The sequence below is a fragment of the Oncorhynchus masou genome, chromosome 1, assembly GCF_036934945.1.
Source record: "Oncorhynchus masou masou isolate Uvic2021 chromosome 1, UVic_Omas_1.1, whole genome shotgun sequence".
NCBI classification, from domain to species: Eukaryota; Metazoa; Chordata; class Actinopteri; order Salmoniformes; family Salmonidae; genus Oncorhynchus; species Oncorhynchus masou.
This window is the reverse complement of record NC_088212.1, coordinates 37,359,657-37,384,189: the sequence shown is the minus strand read 5'-3', so window position 1 is coordinate 37,384,189 and position 24,533 is coordinate 37,359,657. Positions and strand designations below refer to the sequence as shown.

General features: G+C 44.2%; 1 protein-coding gene across 5 annotated transcripts in view; it reads right to left on the bottom strand.

Annotated features, from left to right (window-relative positions):
- Positions 1-5,733, bottom strand: part of gnb1l (guanine nucleotide binding protein (G protein), beta polypeptide 1-like) — a 28,124-nt gene extending 22,391 nt beyond the window's left edge. For 2 of the 5 annotated variants that reach the window (XM_064970699.1, XM_064970717.1), the window contains exon 1: positions 5,682-5,721. The gene's annotated coding sequence lies outside the window, so the exon portion shown is untranslated. Of the gene's footprint in view, positions 1-5,681 lie in introns of all 5 variants that reach the window. The other 3 variants (XM_064970690.1, XM_064970724.1, XM_064970706.1) reach the window with 3 other exon arrangements.
- Between the last annotated feature and the right edge of the window lie 18,800 nt (positions 5,734-24,533).

The following is a 24,533-nucleotide window of genomic DNA, read 5'->3' as shown; positions in this document are numbered from 1 at the left end:
TGAGTTCTAAAATATGACACACACGCCTCGCATGCTCACCTTTTGCGTGGAGGAATGGATAGTTGTAGCAGTAGGTCTATAGAAGGCAAATAGGACACTAGGCTAGTAGGCCGCACGCTATTGTGGAGGATCATCACTGTTGGGCAAACCACAGGTCTTAACCCCCCCCCCAAGTTAATAAAACTAAATACCCGACATTTCAAAAATGATTGAACCAACAGATAACCATAAAACCAGTGGGTCAGTCAGGGAATTTGTCATATAGCCTACCCGCAAGAAATTATAGAAGGGTTAATTACATTTGTGGGACAGGGAGGAAGGGAATAATAAATCACATTGACTAATATACCTGAGCTCCTCCGGACCAGATCTGCCTGTCTGTCCCAGTGGGAAGAGCAAGGCAGCCAGGCCAGGGAGGGAAAGAGTAAGTCTCCTACTGGCCCTGTAACAGATAAGACAGCTCTGGTAATCTGACTCTAAGTCTGTGGATAAAGGCAGCGTGTCTCTTCTCGGCCCATCTGTCAACACCTGTGGGGTAATTAGGCCTAATTATGAGAGAGTCCGCTTCCCCTTCATGTTATTAAATAAGAGCCAGCTCCTCCAGCCAGGTATCGCTCAACACCGGCAAGGGGCTGGCGACCTTCAGATCAAACGCAGCCACTACCTGTGTCCCCTGCTCCGCAGAGCTTGCAGCTTATATGAAGGGGGGGAGGGGGCTTCAAATTTGTGGAATAACGGCTGTCCAGACCACATTCCTTCAGTGGCTCTTTGGAGTTGGTAGCTGCCTCTCACATGATAGTTAGCCACCCACCTGAGCTGCCCCTGTCATATTATGCCATTCATAAATACGAGCAGGACATACAGATCACAGGGAGGCTGTTACGGAAAATATACTACCCAGTCTCCCACTAGAGAGAACAGGGCCAGGGTCTGATTATAATCATCAAATTTCAGCCTTGATAAGCATGATGAATATGGCAAGCACCTTGCAGAGCACTCACACACACACATTCTGAATAGCCTGCTTTACAGGTTATTTTAATTAACAATATATTTCTACTACAGGTTTGACCTACTTGGCTAAACACACTACGGTAGGTTCCATGGCAGCTAAGAAATGCCTCCTTTAGTGAGATTATACCTCAGCTATTAGTCATTGTTTTTTATTGGAAGTCTTATCTTGCATTTCCCTTTTCTCGCTGTTCCTCTGTGAGCACTTCCACTTCACTGGGGCCTGGCTGCATTGACTCTAACCATTAGTCAGCCTCTCTTCTGAGACCCTCCCCACATCTAGGGCTGTTACAGTGACTGTATTACCACCTCACCGGTGGTCACAAGTCATGACCGTAGTCAAATTCCACATTACCTTTTAGTCAGGGTTACTAGGCTTCTCCAAGCTCTGATGCTGCCGATGGTCGTTAGTAGGCTACCAAACTTGCTAACGGGTACTATTGTCCCTTTAAATCCCTCTGACATCAATAGAAATGTATATGAAACATCTAATCAAACACTTCATGAGAGCCCATGAGCTCAAGTTGCGCAACATTTCTATAGGCTATGTAATTGCGGGAGAAAACAGAGTGATGGCCGCTAATAAAAAGAGGAGGATCCCATCAGCTTTCTATAGGCTAGGCCTACTATATGTTTCTCAACTTTCCTAATATTACGCACATTTCTTCTCTTTACAACAGGAGTTTATCCTACCTGGCTGGCATGAAAATGAACCACGGGAAAAGCAGAGGATGAGCCAGCAGCAGCAGAGACAAGGAAACAGCCCTTGCCTTAGCCTAATTGTCTACGAAAATTGAGGAGAGAGGAAACTAAACTTTATGTCTATAATCAATAGCTTAACTGTTAAAATGTGCCTGGCTTTATAAATAGTCCATATTGATCTACAGAACTGAGACAGATTTTGCTTTTGTTGCCTGTTCGAGTGTTAATAGCTTACTGATTCTGCGAGCACCAAGCCTCATGCAATGGCAAAATGTTGGATAAAGCAATTTCACAGATTCAGCTGTTTTTAAATCTTTGCTATGCTGTAATAAAGGCTTTACAATTGATTTGGTTATAATAGACTGGTATTGCTTATCATTTATTCAGTGTTCTTTACACTGTTCAAAAGAGGCTCTCGCTCCTATACACTCCTTTTTCTTGAACTCCTTATTGTTATAATTACTATTATTATGATAATAAGTAATGTCATTATCATTAGTAGGTTTAGTATAGCAGCCTTGTATAAACACCATCGAACTGTAGGCCTAAGAGCGCATCCTGTTTGGTCTTAATACCGTAACTTAGTTAGGCCTATATTTCAATATATAGTGTAGTGCAGGGCTGCCCAACCCTCTTCCTGGAGATCAACTGTGCTGTAGGTTCACAATCCAACCCTAATTTAGCATATCTGATTCAGCTAGTTAAGTTCTTATTGAGCAGCTAATAAGTAGAACCAGGTATGTTAAATTAGGGTTGGACAGAAAACCCAGAGGACAGTAGATCTCCAGGAAGAGGGTTGGGCAGCCCTGGCCTAGTGTATCACAAGACATTCATGCTTTGAAATGCAATCAAGCATTTTAGTTTTTAAATAAATATCAAAAAGGGAGCTTTCAGCTTTGAATAATTAGCCTAAACAATAAATAAACGGCAATTCACGAACGCATGCAACCGTTTTTTTGCTCTGTAATAAGGGCTTTAGATATCTTTTTTCTCTCGTTAGAAACAACACTCCGGTACATGTATTTATTTAGTGTTGTTTACACTGTTCCAAATGGTCAGAAAAATGTATATTGTAATCTGACATCAACTTTATGACACACAATACCTCTCGCAACTCTTGCTCCTATACCCTCCTTTATCTGGATCTCCAGTAGTTTCCACAACTAACTCAATGTCTTCACAGATCTGACTTCCCCTTTCCCTCCTGAGCAACCAGTAAACATTCGCCCGTTTCAAGTACATTTTTCACATCCTCCTCATCTATTTTACTGTCATGTGTTACTGTGTTCAGAGTTTGTTATAACCAATTTATTGATGTGATAATGATAGGCTATAGATCAGGCCCTATTGGTCAAGTAAAGAGAGCAAGGGTCGAGGGAATAGGGGATGTTTTTCCTAAACAAATTAGGGATTTCGGTAACAGAAATGTTCAGTCTGAAACAAGTAATAAAATATACGGATAAAATTATGTGGCAGCTTCAGCACACACAGCGCAATAAACACTTGCTGTGGTGCTTTTTTTGCTGCCACATAAGGAGAGCGAGACAATGTGCTCCAGTCACACAGACACTGGCTGTAAAAAACAATAAACAGTGTGACCGTCGGGGTCTTTCTTTAGTCAATTGTGTGTCATAATTATTGAATCAAACAGTGTGTTTAAAGCATCAGACAGGCTCAGTGCATATGTAGTTGATTTTATTGAAACACATAGGGTGTGACTGTCTTGCGCTTTATTACAAATGCCAAGCCACTCACCGACCATTGTACATTGTACCAAATGGTAGGTTGGACCTCACTTTATATGCGCAGAAAGATACATTTGTATGTGTTCATCTACAAAGCCCCTTTGGGTGAACTCACTCTTTACCTCTGTAGTCTGGTCTACTTCACCACCAGCAGTTACCATACCCAGTCTGCTAGGTGGTTGCTACTTAAAGTCCCCAGGACATTCACAGTATTAGACAAGACTTCTCTTCTTGTGCCCCAGACACATGGAATAATCTACAATCCATGCTTCATCTATATATGTTAGTGACACTGAATTCATTTAAAATATTGATGGGAGACTCTGTTACAGAGGAGTGTAAATGCTTTTTTAAAGCTGGATCATGTTGTTGTAATTCTGTAATGTATTGATTGTTGCTGCCTTCCCTTGAAAAAGAGACTCTGGGTCTCAATGGGCTGTTCCTGGTTAAATAAAAGGTTAAATAAATAAAATAAATACATCGAAAATAAGTTTAAATATTTCAACCAATCGATTGGTTGAAAGAACAGGATGATTCTCGGTCGACCAATATTTGTTGTAGTCGGGGACCGCTGTACTATGTTTGGAATATTTATTTCTTGCATAATAAAATAGGTCAACTTTTGTACTATAGGGGATAGTAGATTGATATAGTCCAGTCCTTTTGCTGTTCGTTAGGCCTACGCAAATTGTTGGCGGACAAAAAGTAAACGTGCACGGTTCTTCCAACATCTTCAATTTGCGCCTCGGAAGTCCTATGTCGCGTTTCCCTTTTCCTCCATGGGTATTTCCACTTCACTGGGAGCCAGGCTGCCTTGACTCTTTAACCATTAGTCAGCCTGTCTTCCGACCCTCCCCACATCCCTGCCAATACTATCATATTCTCCCGAGGAGGAAACCAACCAGCTGAATGGAGACCCGGGTCCATTATAAAACTCCAGTTTATTCAACAGCATAGGAAGTGGAAGGGACACACACCCTATTATTGTGCGACTGATCGGCTGGTGGGGAGGGTATCTGGACTGGAATAACCTGACACCCCAGCACAGCGGCAACTAGCCTAGATAGAGGGTAAAGTCAGACACAAGTGCACCCACGCCCACTGTCATTCATGGCACCAATGGGGGGGAAGAGGAGGCATTGTTCCCGTCAATGGCGTGACTGCTGAACTGGGGCCATGGTAGATAAGGGACTCTAATACCATACAAACCTCAATCAAGCAGGCAGGCACTGATGGAGCACTTTGTCGCTGCATCGTCCTGACTTAGGGCAACAGGTACCTCTGTCTTATCTGTTTGTATTATCATCAATTCCCTCCTCTTGGGGTTTTACCTGCACACTTCAGGATAGCGGGACATGAGGATTGGCTGCTATTCATCACCAGCCTACACCACTGCTGTACTCCTCTGGCTAACCATCTGATGTGCCCTCTCCAAGACATAACAAATCAATCAAATTGACTAACTAGTTAAGACAACTTTTTTGGCTCTCAATTTAATCACTGTTCTCATCTGCACTCTTGTATCACACATTCTCCTGACATGTTTAAAGTGTGTGTTTAACAACATGTGTGACACTACTCTTCCTTGATAGTCTGTTACTAATGTTGGTGTTAAAGTCTCTTACTAATGTTGGTGTTAAAGTCTCTTACTAACGTTGGTGTTAAAGTCTCTTACTAACGTTGGTGTTAAAGTCTCTTACTAACGTTGGTGTTAAAGTCTCTTACTAACGTTGGTGTTAAAGTCTCTTACTAACGTTGGTGTTAAAGTCTCTTACTAACGTTGGTGTTAAAGTCTCTTACTAACGTTGGTGTTAAAGTCTCTTACTAACGTTGGTGTTAAAGTCTCTTACTAACGTTGATGTTGAACAGGAAGCAGGGATCTAGCAGGGATTCATATCTAAGAGTTTGCTGTAAACAACGCAATCTAGCTGGATTTACCTATACAGATGCAGTTATACTACAATTGTATGTATTGTCAACGTTTAAGATATTAATATTTAACTACTCGCTAGAAGCTTCTATCCCAGCTAACGTTAGCCTGGCTAGCACAGGCTTTCCAATGCAGTGTGCTTATTAGCTAAGTCCACAGGCTATCAACATTTGCAAAAAAAAAAAAAACAGCACGAGCTCTTTAACGTGAGTCCAAATACCAGTGATACTAACAATAGGAAAAACGATACATTATCAATGTGCATGTAATTTGAAAGGTGTCAAGGAAGGTACCTTAGCAAAGCGTAGGGAAGCGATGGAAAACAAGCGCCGGTTGAACTTGAAGGACCCTTCTTTTCAGTCGTCCTTACCAGTGCCTGCATTTTTTGGGGGGGCAGTTCATGCGCTGACAGGCTGGACCATTGAGCTTTTGGCTGTACCAACGCCAACTGAGTGCCCCTTTCTCTCGTAGTGTAAATGAAACCATTTGAATTTCTAAAGATTAGCCTACAGTAAATACAATACTAAAGAGACATTATCATGATAATATAACATAATATAATTATATATTATATCAGATGTGTGCTGTGTTTACAATTAATTAATGGCACAACCTAACACGTCTGAATCTGAGTGTAGGCCTAAATGAATAGCCCAAGGATAATACAAATTTCACATTTATTAAATCTATCAGATTCAGTCATAGCACATGAAAATATGAAGCCCCATAAAAGCCACTCAACTTGTAAAGGTGGTTACTAATAATACCACTGACAATTTAGCAATGCAATCTAAATATTCTCTGAATATGTTCAATCTGAAACCTGGATTTGACTTGAGAGATCCTGAGTCCCGTCAAAGACAGGATATGCTGTTTCTGGAGAGCACAGCTGAGGTTTGAAAATAGACGAGTAGAATCTGCAAAACCTTTGGCAAGGTATAATACTGAGCAAACCAGACTATATTTAAAAATATATATTTTTCAGTCTAATTGAGAAAGAGAAAAAAAACAAGCCCCTAATCCACAGAGCACACAGTGTCCTTTCATGAGTGTGCTGGGAGAGACCTTTATTTGTCCATTCCTATCATAGAAAATAGGTTTCAAGCTCGGCTGGGTCTGAGCAAGAAGATTAGATGTAACCAGAGTGTTTTAAACCTCTTTAGTGGCTATGGATTAAGGATGGAAGATGGCTACATTGAGCCATTCCCCCTCACTCCTAAATGAAACAATAAAGAATACAAGATCACAGGTGTTCAGTCAAAAATATTGTTAGGTACCAAGGAAGAATTTGGCATGAAGAAGAATTCATGTACAGTGTGACGTATTGTCTTTATGAGGGCTTGGAAATATGCCACACACATGGTCATGAATGATTATTTTACATCAACCACAGCTGAAAAACCAAAAAGAAGTGGGAGAGAAAGAACCACTTCATATACCTGTAGCTAATGTGATGGGAGGGAGGAGGAAGAGAATGCAGACGGTCGATGGAGGGAATGAAGAAGAGGGGAGAGGAGGAAGGAGGGGCGTCTGTGGTTAAATCAATTACAGCTAATGGAGGTGGCAGGATTATGACCCTTCAGTGGAGGGCCACAGGAACGTGTCTGCCGACTGGCCTGGTCAAATGCCATGCCCTACATCTTCATCAATTATTGGTGGCTGTGTCTCAGTTTACCCCGTGTGGATGACAATGTCTGCCAGCCCAGTGCACCTGGGTGCCAGTGCCCCGGTCTCCCTGGGTCCAAGGAGGGGGGGGTTACTATGGTCACTATTATCCATTCAACCAAGAGAGAAGGGGCAAGCAGGTCATCTTACAGCTCATCACCAAATTAGAACGGCTTTAGGTTGGCCAGCCCAGCCGGGTCCTGTTGTTGGTTGGACCTGACCATGTAGCCAGAGCGTAGATAGAACTAGAATCAGTCTCCTGTCACTCACTCAGAATGGTCTTCTCTCTCACCACAGAGGAGATACACTCTGGATAAGAGCGTCTGCTAAATGACTTAAATGTAAAAATGTAAATGTAATACACCAACCATCCAGTGCAAAACACTCAACAAGACTGCAGCGTTAGTTCATGGATACATACCATACAGTAATGGATAAATACCATACAGTAATGGATACATACCATACAGTAATGGATACATACCATACAGTAATGGATACATACCATACAGTAATGGATACATACCATACAGTCATGAATACATACCATACAGTAATGGATAAATACCATAGAGTAATGGATACATACCATAGAGTAATGGATACATACCATAGAGTAATGGATAGATACCATAGAGTAATGGATAGATACCATAGAGTAATGGATAGATACCATAGAGTAATGGATACATACCATAGAGTAATGGATATATACCATGCAGTCATGGATACATACCATGCAGTCATGGATACATACCATACAGTAATGGATAAATACCATAGAGTAATGGATACATACCATAGAGTAATGGATACATACCATAGAGTAATGGATACATACCATAGAGTAATGGATAAATACCATACAGTAATGGATACATACCATAGAGTAATGGATACATACCATAGAGTAATGGATACATACCATACAGTAATGGATACATACCATACAGTAATGGATACATACCATACAGTAATGGATACATACCATACAGTAATGGATACATACAGTGGAAACTGGAACATTAACATCAAATCTATAGAACACATGTTTATTGCTTGTGTTGTGCCTAATACCTGTTATTATTCAACTAAAAAATATATTCTTGTTGACTGCAAAGAAACTTAAAACCAAGTATATGACCCAAGAACAAGGCAATTGAGCCATTTCTTTTAGATAACACAGCTAAAAGCAACAACCCTTAGTGATCCATCAGACACTATCTGTCTAGATCTCTGTCTACTGTCCCGCACAATGCTGCATCATGCTGTCTAACACTGTCTGCAATGCTGCATCATACTGTCTAACCCTGTCTACCATACTGCATGATGATGTCTAACCCTGTCTACCATTCCGCATCATGCTGTTTAATCCTGTCTACCATTCAGTATCATGCTGTCTAACACTGTCTACCATGCTGCATCATGCTGTCTAACACTGTCCGCCATGCTGCACCATGCTGTCTAACACTGTCCGCCATGCTGCACCATGCTGTCTAATCCTGTCTGCCATGCTGCACCATGCTGTCTAATCCTGTCTGCCATGCTGCACCATGCTGTCTAATCCTGTCTACCATGCTGTCTAACCCTGTCTACCATTCTGCACCATGCTGTCTAACCCTGTCTGCCATGCTGCACCATGCTGTCTAACATGCTGTCTAACCCTGTCTGCCATGCTGCATCATGCTGTCTAACCCTGTCTACCATGCTGTCTAACCCAGTCTACCATGCTGCATCATGCTGTCTAATCCTGTCTACCATGCTGCATCATGCTGTCTAACACTGTCCGCCATGCTGCACCATGCTGTCTAACACTGTCCGCCATGCTGCACCATGCTGTCTAATCCTGTCTGCCATGCTGCACCATGCTGTCTAATCCTGTCTGCCATGCTGCACCATGCTGTCTAATCCTGTCTACCATGCTGCACCATGCTGTCTAATCCTGTCTGCCATGCTGCACCATTCTGTCTAACTCTGTCTACCATGCGGCACCATGCTGTCAAACCCTATCTACCATTCTGTCTAACTCTTGTCTACCATGCTGCACCATGCTGTCTAACTCTGTCTACCATGCTGCACCATGTTTTCTAACTCGGTCTACCATGCTGCAACATGCTGTCTCATCCTGTCTACCATGCTGCACCATGTTGTCTAATCCTGTCTACCATGCTGAACCATGCTGTCAAATCCTGTCTAACATGCTGTCGAACTCTGTCTACCATGCTGCACCATGTTGTCTAAACCTGTCTACCATGTTGTCTAATCCTGTCTCCCATACTGCGCCATGCTGTCTAACCCTGTCTACCATGCTGTCTAACTCTGTCTACCATGCTGCACCATGCTGTCTAATCCTGTCTACCATGCTGTCTAACCCTGTCTACCATGCTGTCTAAGTCTGTCTACCATGCTGTCTAAGTCTGTCTACCATGCTGTCTAAGTCTGTCTACCATGCTGTCTAACCCTGTCTACCATGCTGCACCATGCTGTCTAACTCTGTCTACCATGCTGCACCATGCTGTCTAACCCTGTCTACCATGCTGCATCATGCTGTCTAAACCTGTCTACCATGCTGCACCATGTTGTCTAATCCTGTCTACCATGCTGTCTAATTCTGTCTACCATACTGCACCATGCTGTCTAATCCTGTCTACCATGCTGTCTAACTCTGTCTGCCATGCTGCACCATGTTGTCTAATCCTGTCTACCATGCTGTCTAACCCTGTCTACCATGCTGCATCATGCTGTCTAATCCTATCTACTATGCTGCACCATGTTGTCTAATCCTGTCTACCATGCTGTCTAACCCTGTCTACCATGCTGTCTAACCCTGTCTATCATGCTGCATCATGCTGTCTAATCCTGTCTGCCATGCTGCATCATGCTGTCTAAACCTGTCTGCCATGCTGCACCATGCGGTCTAATCCTGTCTACCATGCTGCACCATGCTGTCTAATCCTGTCTGCCATGCTGCACCATGCTGTCTAAACCTGTCTGCCATGCTGCACCATGCGGTCTAATCCTGTCTACCATGCTGCACCATGCTGTCTAATCCTGTCTGCCATGCTGCACCATTCTGTCTAACCCTGTCTACCATGCTGCACCATGTTGTCTAACCCTGTCTACCATGCTGCATCATGCTGTCTAATCCTGTCTACCATGCTGTCTACCATGCTGCACCATGCTGTCTAATCCTGTCTACCATGCTGTCTAATCCTGTCTACCATGCTGCACCATGTTGTCTAATCCTGTCTACCATGCTGTCTAACCCTGTCTGCCATGCTGCACCATGCTGTCTAACTCGGTCTACCATGCTGCACCATGCTGTCTAATCCTGTCTACCATACTGCGCCATGCTGTCTAACCCTGTCTACCATGCTGCGCTAGGCTGTCTAACCCCATCTACTATGCTGCACCATGCTGTCTAATCCTGTCTGCCATGCTGCACCATGCTGTCTAACTCGGTCTACCATGCTGCATCATGCTGTCTAACCCTGTCTACCATGCTGCATCATGCTGTCTAACCCTGTCTACCATGCTGCACCATGTTGTCTAATCCTGTCTACCATGCTGTCTAATTCTGTCTACCATACTGCACCATGCTGTCTAATCCTGTCTGCCATGCTGTCTAACCCTGTCTATCATGCTGCATCATGCTGTCTAATCCTGTCTGCCATGCTGCATCATGCTGTCTAACCCGGTCTACCATGCTGCACCATGCTGTCTAATCCTGTCTGCCATGCTGCACCATGCTGTCTAAACCTGTCTGCCATACTGCACAATGCGGTCTAATCCTGTCTGCCATGCTGCACCATGCTGTCTAATCCTGTCTGCCATGCTGCACCATTCTGTCTAACCCTGTCTACCATGCTGCACCATGTTGTCTAACCCTGTCTGCCATGCCGCACCATTCTGTCTAACCCTGTCTACCATGCTGCACCATGTTGTCTAACCCTGTCTACCATGCTGCACCATTCTGTCTAATCCTGTCTACCATGCTGCACCATGTTGTCTAATCCTGTCTACCATACTGCGCCATGCTGTCTAACCCTGTCTACCATGCTGCGCTATGCTGTCTAACCCCATCTACCATGCTGCACCATGCTGTCTAATCCTGTCTGCCATGCTGCACCATGCTGTCTAATCCTGTCTGCCATGCTGCACCATGCTGTCTAAACCTGTCTGCCATGCTGCACCATGCGGTCTAATCCTGTCTACCATGCTGCGCCATGCTGTCTAATCCTGTCTGCCATGCTGCACCATTCTGTCTAACCCTGTCTACCATGCCGTCTAACCCTGTCTACCATGCCTTTAACCCGGTTTACCATGCTGTCTAACCCTGTCTACCATGCCGTCTAACCCGGTTTACCATGCTGTCTAACCCTGTCTACCATGCCGTCTAACTCTGTCTACCATGCTTACCATGCCGTCTAACCCTGTCTACCATGCCGTCTAACCCTGTCTACCATGCCGTCTAACCCTGTCTACCATGCTGTCTAACCCTGTCTACCATGCTGCACCATGTTGTCTAACCCTGTCTACCATGCTGCACCATTCTGTCTAATCCTGTCTACCATGCTGCACCATGTTGTCTAATCCTGTCTACCATGCTGTCTAACTCTGTCTGCCATGCTGCACCATGCTGTCTAACTCGGTCTACCATGCTGCACCATGCTGTCTAATCCTGTCTACCATACTGCGCCATGCTGTCTAACCCTGTCTACCATGCTGCGCTATGCTGTCTAACCCCATCTACCATGCTGCACCATGCTGTCTAATCCTGTCTGCCATGCTGCACCATGCTGTCTAATCCTGTCTGCCATGCTGCACCATGCTGTCTAACTCGGTCTACCATGCTGTCTAACCCTGTCTATCATGCTGCATCATACTGTCTAATCCTGTCTGCCATGCTGCATCATGCTGTCTAACCCTGTCTACCATGCTGCACCATGCTGTCTAATCCTGTCTGCCATGCTGCACCATGCTGTCTAAACCTGTCTGCCATGCTGCACCATGCGGTCTAATCCTGTCTACCATGCTGCGCCATGCTGTCTAATCCTGTCTGCCATGCTGCACCATTCTGTCTAACCCTGTCTACCATGCTGTCTAACCTGGTTTACCATGCCGTCTAACCCTGTCTACCATGCCTTTAACCCGGTTTACCATGCTGTCTAACCCTGTCTACCATGCCGTCTAACCCGGTTTACCATGCTGTCTAACCCTGTCTACCATGCCATCTAACCCTGTCTACCATGCTGCATCATGCCGTCTAACCCTGTCTACCATGCCGTCTAACCCTGTCTACCATGCCGTCTAACCCTGTCTACCATGCCGTCTAACCCTGTCTACCATGCCGTCTAACATGCCGTCTAACCCCGTCTAACATGCCGTCTAACCCCGTCTACCATGCCGTCTAACCCCGTCTACCATGCCGTCTAACCCCGTCTACCATGCCGTCTAAACCCGTCTACCATGCCGTCTAACCCTGTCTACCATGCCGTCTAACCCGGTTTACCATGCCGTCTAACCTGGTTTACCATGCTGTCTAACCCTGTCTACCATGCCGTCTAACCTGGTTTACATGCCGTCTAACCCTGTCTACCATGCCGTTTAACCTGGTTTACCATGCCGTCTAACCCTGTCTACCATGCTGTCTAACCCGGTTTACCATGCTGTCTAACCCTGTCTACCATGCCGTCTAACTCTGTCTACCATGCTTACCATGCCGTCTAACCCTGTCTACCATGCCGTCTAACCCTGTCTACCATGCCGTCTAACCCTGTCTACCATGCTGTCTAACCCTGTCTACCATGCTGCACCATGTTGTCTAACCCTGTCTACCATGCTGCACCATTCTGTCTAATCCTGTCTACCATGCTGCACCATGTTGTCTAATCCTGTCTACCATGCTGTCTAACTCTGTCTGCCATGCTGCACCATGCTGTCTAACTCGGTCTACCATGCTGCACCATGCTGTCTAATCCTGTCTACCATACTGCGCCATGCTGTCTAACCCTGTCTACCATGCTGCGCTATGCTGTCTAACCCCATCTACCATGCTGCACCATGCTGTCTAATCCTGTCTGCCATGCTGCACCATGCTGTCTAATCCTGTCTGCCATGCTGCACCATGCTGTCTAACTCGGTCTACCATGCTGTCTAACCCTGTCTATCATGCTGCATCATACTGTCTAATCCTGTCTGCCATGCTGCATCATGCTGTCTAACCCTGTCTACCATGCTGCACCATGCTGTCTAATCCTGTCTGCCATGCTGCACCATGCTGTCTAAACCTGTCTGCCATGCTGCACCATGCGGTCTAATCCTGTCTACCATGCTGCGCCATGCTGTCTAATCCTGTCTGCCATGCTGCACCATTCTGTCTAACCCTGTCTACCATGCTGTCTAACCTGGTTTACCATGCCGTCTAACCCTGTCTACCATGCCTTTAACCCGGTTTACCATGCTGTCTAACCCTGTCTACCATGCCGTCTAACCCGGTTTACCATGCTGTCTAACCCTGTCTACCATGCCATCTAACCCTGTCTACCATGCTGCATCATGCCGTCTAACCCTGTCTACCATGCCGTCTAACCCTGTCTACCATGCCGTCTAACCCTGTCTACCATGCCGTCTAACCCTGTCTACCATGCCGTCTAACATGCCGTCTAACCCAGTCTACCATGCCGTCTAACCCCGTCTACCATGCCGTCTGTCTACCATGCCGTCTAACCCCGTCTACCATGCCCTAAACCCGTCTACCATGCCGTCTAACCCTGTCTACCATGCCGTCTAACCCGGTTTACCATGCCGTCTAACCTGGTTTACCATGCTGTCTAACCCTGTCTACCATGCCGTCTAACCTGGTTTACATGCCGTCTAACCCTGTCTACCATGCCGTTTAACCTGGTTTACCATGCCGTCTAACCCTGTCTACCATGCTGTCTAACCCGGTTTACCATGCCGTCTAACCCTGTCTACCATGCTGTCTAACCCTGTCTACCATGCCATCTAACCTGGTTTACCATGCCGTCTAACCTGGTTTACCATGCTGTGCCATGCTGTCTTTCCTTTGGTTTAGAGCCCTTAATGACAGTGGTGCAGACTCTCACAGAACTGCAGCCAGCCAGGGCCACATCTGCATGGCTGTGGGAGCTGGCAAAGCCTTTCAACAGTCACCACAACATGAGCTATCCATTACAACTACCAGGAAATGTAGTTATTCATCCTTATATCCAACTAATCCTCAAGCATTTTTAGGCATATAATTTTGTCAGGTAAACTTTGTGTTGGAAATACCTGAAGATGAGGAGTAGAGGTATTAGGATAATGTGGAGAGTGCTGTGGAGACCAAATCAAATCAAATCAAATTTATTTATATAGCCCTTCGTACATCAGCTGATATCTCAAAGTGCTGTACAGAAACCCAGCCTAAAACCCCAAACAGCAAGCAATGCAGGTGTAGAAGCACGGTGGCTAGGAAAAACTCCCTAGAAAAGCCAAAACCTAGGAAGAAACCTAGAGAGGAACCAGGCTATGTGGGGTGGCCAGTCCTCTTCTGGCTGTGCCGGGTAGAGATTATAACAGAACATGGCCAAGATGTTCAAATGTTCATGAATAATAATAAGGCAGAACAGTTGAAACTGGAGCAGCAGCACGGCCAGGTGGACTGGGGACAGCAAGGAGTCATCATGTCAAGTAGTCCTGGGGCATGGTCCTAGGGCCGCGGTTCAGTTGAAACTGGAGCAGCAGCACGGCCAGGTGGACTGGGGACAGCAAGGAGTCATCATGTCAGGTAGTCCTGGGGCATGGTCCTAGGGCTCAGGTCCTCCGAGAGAGAGAAGGAGAGAATTAGAGAACGCACACTTAGATTCACACAGGACACCGAATTGGACAGGAGAAGTACTCCAGATATAACAAACTGACCCCAGCCCCCGACACATAAACTACTACAGCATAAATACTGAAGGCTGAGACAGGAGGGGTCAGGAGACACTGTGGCCCCACCCGAGGACACCCCCGGACAGGGCCAAACAGGAAGGATATAACCCCACCCACTATGCCAAAGCACAGCCCCCACACCACTGGAGGGATATCTTCAACCACCAACTTACCATCCTGAGACAAAGCTGAGTATAGCCCGCAAAGATCTCCGCCACGGCACAACCCAAGGGGGAGGGGCGCCAACCCAGACAGGATGACCACATCAGTGAATCAACCCACTCAGGTGACGCACCCCCCAGGGACGGCATGAGAGAGCCCCAGCAAGCCAGTGACTCAGCCCCTGTAATAGGGTTAGAGGCAGAGAATCCCAGTGGAAAGAGGGGAACCGGCCAGGCAGAGACAGCAAGGGTGGTTCGTTGCTCCAGAGCCTTTCCGTTCACCTTCCCACTCCTGGGCCAGACTACACTCAATCATATGACCCACTGAAGAGATGAGTCTTCAGTAAAGACTTAAAGGTTGAGACCGAGTTTGCGTCTCTGACATGGGTAGGCAGACCGTTCCATAAAAATGGAGCTCTATAGGAGAAAGCCCTGCCTCCAGCTGTTTGCTTAGAAATTCTAGGGACAATTAGGAGGCCTGCGTCTTGTGACCGTAGCGTACGTGTAGGTATGTACGGCAGGACCAAATCAGAGAGATAGGTAGGAGCAAGCCCATGCAATGCTTTGTAGGTTAGCAGTAAAACCTTGAAATCAGCCCTTGCTTTGACAGGAAGCCAGTGTAGGGAGGCTAGCACTGGAGTAATATGATCAAATTTTTTGGTTCTAGTCAGGATTCTAGCAGCCGTATTTAGCACTAACTGAAGTTTATTTAGTGCTTTATCCGGGTAGCCGGAAAGTAGAGCATTGCAGTAGTCTAACCTAGAAGTGACAAAAGCATGGATTAATTTTTCTGCATCATTTTTGGACAGAAAGTTTCTGATTTTTGCAATGTTACGTAGATGGAAAAAAGCTGTCCTTGAAATGGTCTTGATATGTTCTTCAAAAGAGAGATCAGGGTCCAGAGTAACGCCGAGGTCCTTCACAGTTTTATTTGAGATGACTGTACAACCATTAAGATTAATTGTCAGATTCAACAGAAGATCTCTTTGTTTCTTGGGACCTAGAACAAGCATCTCTGTTTTATCCGAGTTTAAAAGTAGAAAGTTTGCTGCCATCCACTTCCTTATGTCTGAAACACATGCTTCTAGCGAGGGCAATTTTGGGGCTTCACCATGTTTCATTGAAATGTACAGCTGTGTATCATCCGCATAGCAGTGAAAGTTAACATTATGTTTTCAGAATAACATCCCCAAGAGGTAAAATATATAGTGAAAACAACAGCGGTCCTAAAACGGAACCTTGAGGAACACCGAAATTTACAGTTGATTTGTCAGAGGACAAACCATCCACAGAGACAAACTGATATCTTTCCGACAGATAAGATCTAAACCAGGCCAGAACTTGACCGTGTAGACCAATTTGGGTTTCCAATCTCTCCAAAAGAATGTGGTGATCGATGGTATCAAAAGCAGCACTAAGGTCTGTATCTACTGTCTACAGACCTTCAAAACACCTACAAACACTTGCCACTATAAGTCATCACCTTGCACTGCGCTCAAGAAATTCTCACACGGGAATAATAAACAATGTACTTTGAGGTTTTTGTCCATCATGTATCCAGTGGATGTGGTTAAGTCTGAAGTTGACTCTAGGCAGTGACTCTTTCAGAGGATTTTGGCCAATGGGCCACAGTCCAGTCTTACCAAAATGTATATTGGAAGACTAAAGTTTGACGTTAAGCATTCAACATCCTGGTGAATCCAATGATTAATACTGTTCAAGGATGGGCTCTCATACCAAGCACAAATGTCTGTATAGGTTAATTGGACAATTTGAAGCATAACAATTATTTTCATTACATTAAAACAATACAAATCTTACATGATGCTGGAGTTTTGTTCTGTAAGAAAATCTAGTGTGTGCGAGTGTGAGAACGAGAGGGAGAGAATAATAGTGTGTGTGTGGGAGGTTCGGGGTAGATGTGCACAACCAGGTATTATGGAAAATGTGATCCATGGGTTCTCCCAAGTCCTGCTGTTTTTGTTGGACGTCAGTGCTGAAGTGAGGTGGGCTGTTGGCTTGGGGTGTGAGCGGAGAGATCTCAGGCCAGGGAAGGTGAGGAGAGATGGGTGAGGCCGGAGCGCAGGGGAGGCAACCTAACACACTTTTAATGAAGACCCTGGCCTGCTCAGCCTGCATTGGGAGAGCACAACAGAACATAGCAGATGCACTGTCATAATCAGCAACACCACCATCAAGACATCCTCCCCTGGACTGGTCGAGAGGAAGGGGAGCACACAATGTCTTAAGTTAATATTCTTATCGGGGCTTTGTGAAACTCCCCCCTCCTGCTGGCGCGGATGGTGCAGCCTTGGCTGTTTCTCATGGTCTCATGGTCACTTACTGTAAGAGTCAGCCACAGCAGGGAAAAGATACATACCCTGCTCCTGGAATTCCTCCATATTTACAGTGAAAGTTAGGATTTCTCCCCAAGTTCATGTCCTCTTGACTTTCCCATCCCAGCCAGTGGAAGTGGCAGGGACGGGGAGCTATTTTGTCACTGGCTAAAGGTGAGTGCCTAACACAACAGGATACTGTTCCAACAGTATAGGCCTCCACATAATGATCACCCTGCCTATGCTCTGGCACTGAGCTCATTTGTCATAACGTATGACACAGGGCCAAAGGGCTACATTACATACACAAATTACTGTAGTTATATATATATATATATATATATATATATATATATACACTGGCCTATGTGCATTGATCCTGAGATTTGCTGCCCGGACGTGAGACTGACGTCCCTTTTATAGAACTGTCATGATAAAACAGCGGGAGTCATTTCGTGTGCACAGAGGTATACATTTGGAACGCTCTTCTATCGGGTTCTACAACAGCGAGCTCCTAAAGTACTGTGACAGTGGCAATTATGTTGTTTTGGCTCTGTACTCAGCACTTTGTATTTGAAAGACAATGACTATGGAGTTTAAAGTGCAGACTGTCAGTTTTATTTTGAGGGTATTTCCATCCATCGGGTGAACTACAGCACTTTTTGTACATAGTCCACCACATTTTAGGAGACCAAACGTATTGGTACAAATTCACTTCTATGTGTATTAAAGTAGTCAAACGTGAAGTATTTGGTCCCATATTCCTAGCACGCAAACATTACATCAAGCTCGTGACTCTACAAACTTGTTGTTGTAAATAAGAATATAATGTTTCTAAAAATGTCTACATTAATGTGGATGCTAACATGATTACGGATAGTCCTGAATGAATCATGAATGAGAAAGTTAGAAGCCTAAATATCATACCCCACCAAAATACTAACCTCCCGTTATGGGATGCAACCAGCAAAGTTACATCTCTATGCAGATGATACAGCCATATATTCATGTGCTCCTTCTCTGGTTCAGGCTGTTGAAGAGCTCCAGACTGCTTTTCAGTCACTGCAGGCCTCCCTTTATGGCCTCAAACTGGTCTTGAATGTACAAAAAAATTCATGACCTTTACCAGAGCTAGAACTCTGCCTGAGAAATTTAGCATTGTCACATCTGGTGGCTTGTACATTGAAAAAGTGTCATCCTACAAATACCTAGGTGTTTGGTTGGATGACAAGTTGTCCATGTGGATAATCTTGTGACGAAGCTTCAATTGAAATTGGGTTTTTATTTTCGTAATAAGGCTTGATTCCCGCTAATTTTTGTTCTATTTTTTATTTCATCTTTATTTAACCAGGTAGGCAAGTTGAGAACAAGTTCTCATTTACAATTGCGACCTGGCCAAGATAAAGCAAAGCAGTTCGACACATACAACGATACAGAGTTACACATGGAGTAAAACAAACATACAGTCAATAATACAGTATAAACAAGTCTATATACGATGTGAGCAAATGAGGTAAGATAAGGTAGGTAAAGGCAAAAAAAGGCCATGGTGGCAATGTAAATACAATATAGCAAGTAAAACACTGGAATGGTAGATTTGCAATGGAAGAATGTGCAAAGTAGAAATACAAACAATGGGGTGCAAAGGAGCAAAATAAATGAATAAATACAGTAGGGAAAGAGGTAGTTGTTTGGGCTAAATTATAGGTGGGCTATGTACAGGTGCAGTAATCTGTGAGCTGCTCTGACAGTTGGTGCTTAAAGCTAGTGAGGGAGATAAGTGTTTCCAGTTTCAGAAATTTTTGTAGTTCGTTCCAGTCATTGGCAGAGGCAGCCAAAGAAAGAATTGGTTTTGGGGGTGACTAGAGAGATATACCTGCTGGAGTGTGTGCTACAGGTGACCAGCGAGCTGAGATAAGGGGGGACTTTACCTAGCAGGGTCTTGTAGATGACATGGAGTCAGTGGGTTTGGCGACGAGTATGAAGCGAGGGCCAGCCAACGAGAGCGTACAGGTCGCAATGGTGGGTAGTATATGGGGCTTTAGTGACAAAACTGATTGCACTGTGATAGACTGCATCCAATTTGTTGAGTAGGGTATTAGAGGCTATTTTGTAAAATGACATCGCCAAAGTCAAGGATTGGTATGATGGTCAGTTTTACAAGGGTATGTTTGGCAGCATGAGTGAAGGATGCTTTGTTGTGAAATAGGAAGCCAATTCTAGATTTAACTTTGGATTGGAGATGTTTGATATGGGTCTGGAAGGAGAGTTTACATTCTAATCAGACACCTAAGTATTTGTAGTTGTCCACGTATTCTAAGTCAGAGCCGTCCAGAGTAGTGATGTTGGACAGGAGGGCAGGTGCAGGTAGCGATCTGTTGAAGAGCATGCATTTAGTTTTACTTGTATTTAAGAGCAATTCGAGGCCACGGAAGGAGAGTTGTATGGCATTAAAGCTTGCCTGGAGGGTTGTTAACACAGTGTCCAAAGAAGGGCCAGAAGTATACAGAATGGTGTCATCTGCGTAGTGGTGGATCATAGACTCACCAGCAGCAAGAGCAACCTCATTGATGTATACAGAGAAGAGAGTCAGTCCAAGAATTGAACCCTGTGGCACCCCCATAGAGACTGCCAGAGGTCCGGACAGCAGACCCTCCGATTTGACACACTGAACTCTATCAGAGAAGTAGTTGGTGAACCAGGCGAGGCAATCATTTGAGAAACCAAGGCTGTCGAGTCTGCCGATGAGGATGTGGTGATTGACAGAGTCGAAAGCCTTGGCCAGATCAATGAATACGGCTGCACAGTAATGTTTCTTATCGATGGCGGTTAAGATATCGTTTAGGACCTTGAGCATGCCTGACGTGCACCCATGACCAGCTCTGAAACCCGATTGCATAGCAGAGAAGGTATGGTGAGATTTGAAATGGTCGGTAATCTGTTTGTTGACTTGGCTTTCGAAGACCTTAGAAAGGCATGGTAGGATAGATATAGGTCTGTAGCAGTTTGGGTCAAGAGTGTCCCCCCCTTTGAAGAGGGGGATGACCACAGCTGCTTTCCAATCTTTGGGAATCTCAGATGACACAAAAGAGAGGTTGAAAAGGCTAGTAATAGGGGTGGCAACAATTTCGGCAGATCATTTTAGAAAGAAAGGGTCCAGATTGTCTAGCCCGGCTGATTTGTAGGGGTCCAGATTTTGCAGCTCTTTCAGAACATCAGCTGAACGGATTTGGGAGAAGGAGAAATGGGGAAGGCTTGGGCGAGTTGCTGTGGGGGGTGCAGTGCTGTTGACCGGGGTAGGAGTAGCCAGGTGGAAAGCATGGCCAGCCATAGAAAAATGCTTATTGAAATTCTCAATTATGGTGGATTTATCAGTGGTGACAGTGTTTCCTATCTTCAGTGCAGTGGGCAGCTGGGAGGAGGTGTTCTTATTCTCCATGGACTTTACAGTGTCCCAGAACTTTTTTGAGTTTGTGTTGCTTGAAGCAAATTTCTGCTTGAAAAAGCTGGCCTTGGCTTTTCTTACTGCCTGTGTATAATGGTTTCTAGCTTCCCTGAACAGCTGCATATCACGGGGGCTGTTCGATGCTAATGCAGAACGCCATAGGATGTTTTTGTGTTGGTTAAGGGCAGTCAGGTAATGACTAGAAATAAGCTTGTTCAGGCCACTTTTCTCTCTGTAAATGATTATGGTGACTTGTTGTATATGCATGCAGCCTCCTCCGTCTTACAGAGACTGGACTCTGTTTATCATGCATCCTTGCGCTTTATTACAAATGCAAAGTCACTCACCCACCATTGTACATTGTACCAAATGGTAGGTTGGACCTCACTTTATCTGCGCAGAAAGATACAAATGTATGTGTTCATCTACAAAACTCACTCTTTACCTCTGTAGTCTGGTCTACTTCACCACCAGCAGTTACCATACCCAGTCTGCTAGGTGGTTGCTACTTAAAGTCCCCAGGACATTCACAGTATTAGACAAGACTTCTCTTCTTGTGCCCCAGACACATGGAATAATCTACAATCCATGCTTCATCTATATATGTTAGTGACACTGAATTCATTTAAAATATTGATGGGAGACTCTGTTACAGAGGAGTGTAAATGCTTTTTTAAAGCTGGATCATGTTGTTGTATTGTATTGTTGTATGTTTTAATTCTGTAATGTATTGATTGTTGCTGCCTTCCCTTGAAAAAGAGACTCTGGGTCTCAATGGGCTTTTCCTGGTTAAATAAATACAATTGTAATGGTGAGAGGGTGGCATGTCTTGGGGGTATGATATTTGTGCATCTGTAACTTTCTCACTTATCATTACTCACAATTAATTTGTTCCAATACTAAAATGGGACACACACACACACACACACACACACACACACACACACACACACACACACACACACACACAGTACAAAAAGTGCTGTAATTTCTAAACGGTTCGCCAGATATGGATGAAAATAACCTCAAATTGAATCTCAAATCCAAAGTGCTGGAGTACAGAGCCAAAACAACAACAAAAATCCACTGTCCCAATACTTTTGGAGATGACTGTATATCTACAGGGTGTGTTTTAGCAGACACACAATATACATCCAGAACATGCCAGCCATCTCTCACAAGATCATTACGACAAACAAAATGCCAGAGATAAAAGAGTACTGGTGAGTACTAGAACAGAAACGAATTAGTGCATGGCAGTGTGCGTGTGTGTGGTTTTCATTTATATGCTGGCAGGCGGTCGCACCACTTACACACAGACAGGCATAACTTGAGCTGGCTAAACAGGAAAGAGGGCATAAATCAGGACCGCAAACGACAGGCACCCCGGGGCTATCCCAGCATGCAATCTGTCAGTGTTGCACAACGAGCCCATCTCTGCAGCTCTGTCTTTTTCTGTCTGTGGTAGGAGCGACAGGACAGTCAGAGGAGAATGTAATCTTTTGGTTCTGCCAGTCAAGCTATCCCCCCCCTCCCCTCCTCCCAGCTAAACCCCAAGCTAATGTTTTGGCTGTAAAGTGGGGTTATAGTGTCATGGCGGGAGAAGATAAGTCTTTGATTTATGGCTATCTGTGTCAATTTGATAACACAAGGGCCCCAGGGCAAACGCATGCAGAAGTGATACATTTGGAAGGAAATTGTCATCTGGACATTACACTGCTGATGCTTTTCCTTTTCCCTTAATGGTTATAGGAAGCTGGGACCTTATAACAAGCTTGTAATCAGCTTGATGCTTATTTGGAGTTTTGAGATATCTCTGAATACTAATATCCATCTGTGAATACTTTGGCATGGAGGCTATACACAAAATTACTATACAGTATAATATCATTTCAAATGATCGAGACAATTTTAAAGGGATTTTCCTGTCCTTTTGTATACTTTTTAGCCAGTAGTTCTGAAACTAGGCTCACGAGCCAAAAGTGGTCGGTGAAAATCTCTCTCATCAATACAATCTCACACTCAGTTAGTGCAAATATGTACAAAATGTATTTTATGCATTTTTGTGTGGCTTAATTCGTAGGAAAACACATTTTTTTCCGATATTCATTAAGAGGAAAACTTCTGAACAATCTTTCAAAAGTTATTAGAGCAATGCATGATGTGCAATGTTGCTCTTACACTGCCTTTTTTGTGTCCCACATTTATTTATATAAAAAACAAAACGTGTTAACAACCCAATATTGTTAATCAACCAGGTTGTCAACAAACTAAAAAAATAACACTATACCAAGGCCATTGTCATAATTGAGTAAAAATACCTTAATAGAAAATGACAAGTAAAAGTCACCCAGGAAAATATTACTGAAGTAAAACTCTAAAAAATATTTGGTTTTAAATATGCTCGAGTATCAAAAGTAAATGTGATTGCTAAAATATACTTAAGCATCAAAAGTAAAAGTATAAATCATTTCAAATATCAGAGATCATCATCTAGATTCAGTCATGTGCCAATTTTTTATTGAGCGATGAGCAGGGGGCCGTAACATAGTTACAAATCATTTGAAGACTGCAAACATAACGCAAGAAGCCTAAACAGATATAATATTTGACTAAAACATTATTTCAAACCTTGCTTACATTTGTATACTATCTCGTACACTGAAGGTACAAAACATTAGGAACACCTTCCTAATATTGAGATGCACACCTTTTCCCCTCAGAAGAGCCTCAATTCATCAGGGCATGGACTACAAGGTGTCAAAATCTTTCCACAGGGATGTTGACCCATATTGACTCCAATGCTTCCCACAGTTGTGTCAAGTTGGCTGCATGTCCTTTGGGTGGTGGACCATTCTTGTGAAATGGTGTGAAAAACCTAGAGCGTTGCAGTTCTTGACACGGTGCGCCTGGCACCTACTACCGTATACAATGTTCAAAGGTACTTAAATCCTTTGTCTTGCCTACTCACCCTCAATTGCACACATACACAATCCCTGTCTCAAAACTTAAAAATCCCTCGTTAACATGTCTCCTCCCATCCCCGTGAGCCGAAGACGTGGTCGATTAAGGCAGGCCTCCGCACCTCTGGGTTAAATGCGGAAGACACATTTCAGTTGAATGCATTCAGTTGTACAACTGACCAGGTATTCCCTTTTCCTTCCCCTCACCTACACTGATTGAAGTGGATTTAACAGGTGACATTAACAAGGGATCATAGCTTTCACCTGGTCAGTCTGTCAGAGTTAGTACCTTCGGTACCCCCAGGAGCCATGGAAAGAGCAGGTGTTCCTAATGTTTTGTACAGTCAGTGTATATCTCTATTATGCGTGGAAATACTTTGGATTTCCTCAATTAAAATCACTTGGAGCTGTTTTGTTTGTGTTTTTAAAGTCTTATGTCTAACAATAGAAAATACAATACATGCTCAAAAAATATGGAGAACCCTGCCTTTTATTAAGCAAACCAGACGGCACCATTTTCTTTATTTTTTTAAAATTCTTTACAGAAAGCCAGGGGCAGACACATCATTTTCAAACAAAGCACGAGTGTTTAGTGAGTCCGCCAAATTAGAGGCAGTAAGGAAGACCAGGAATGTTC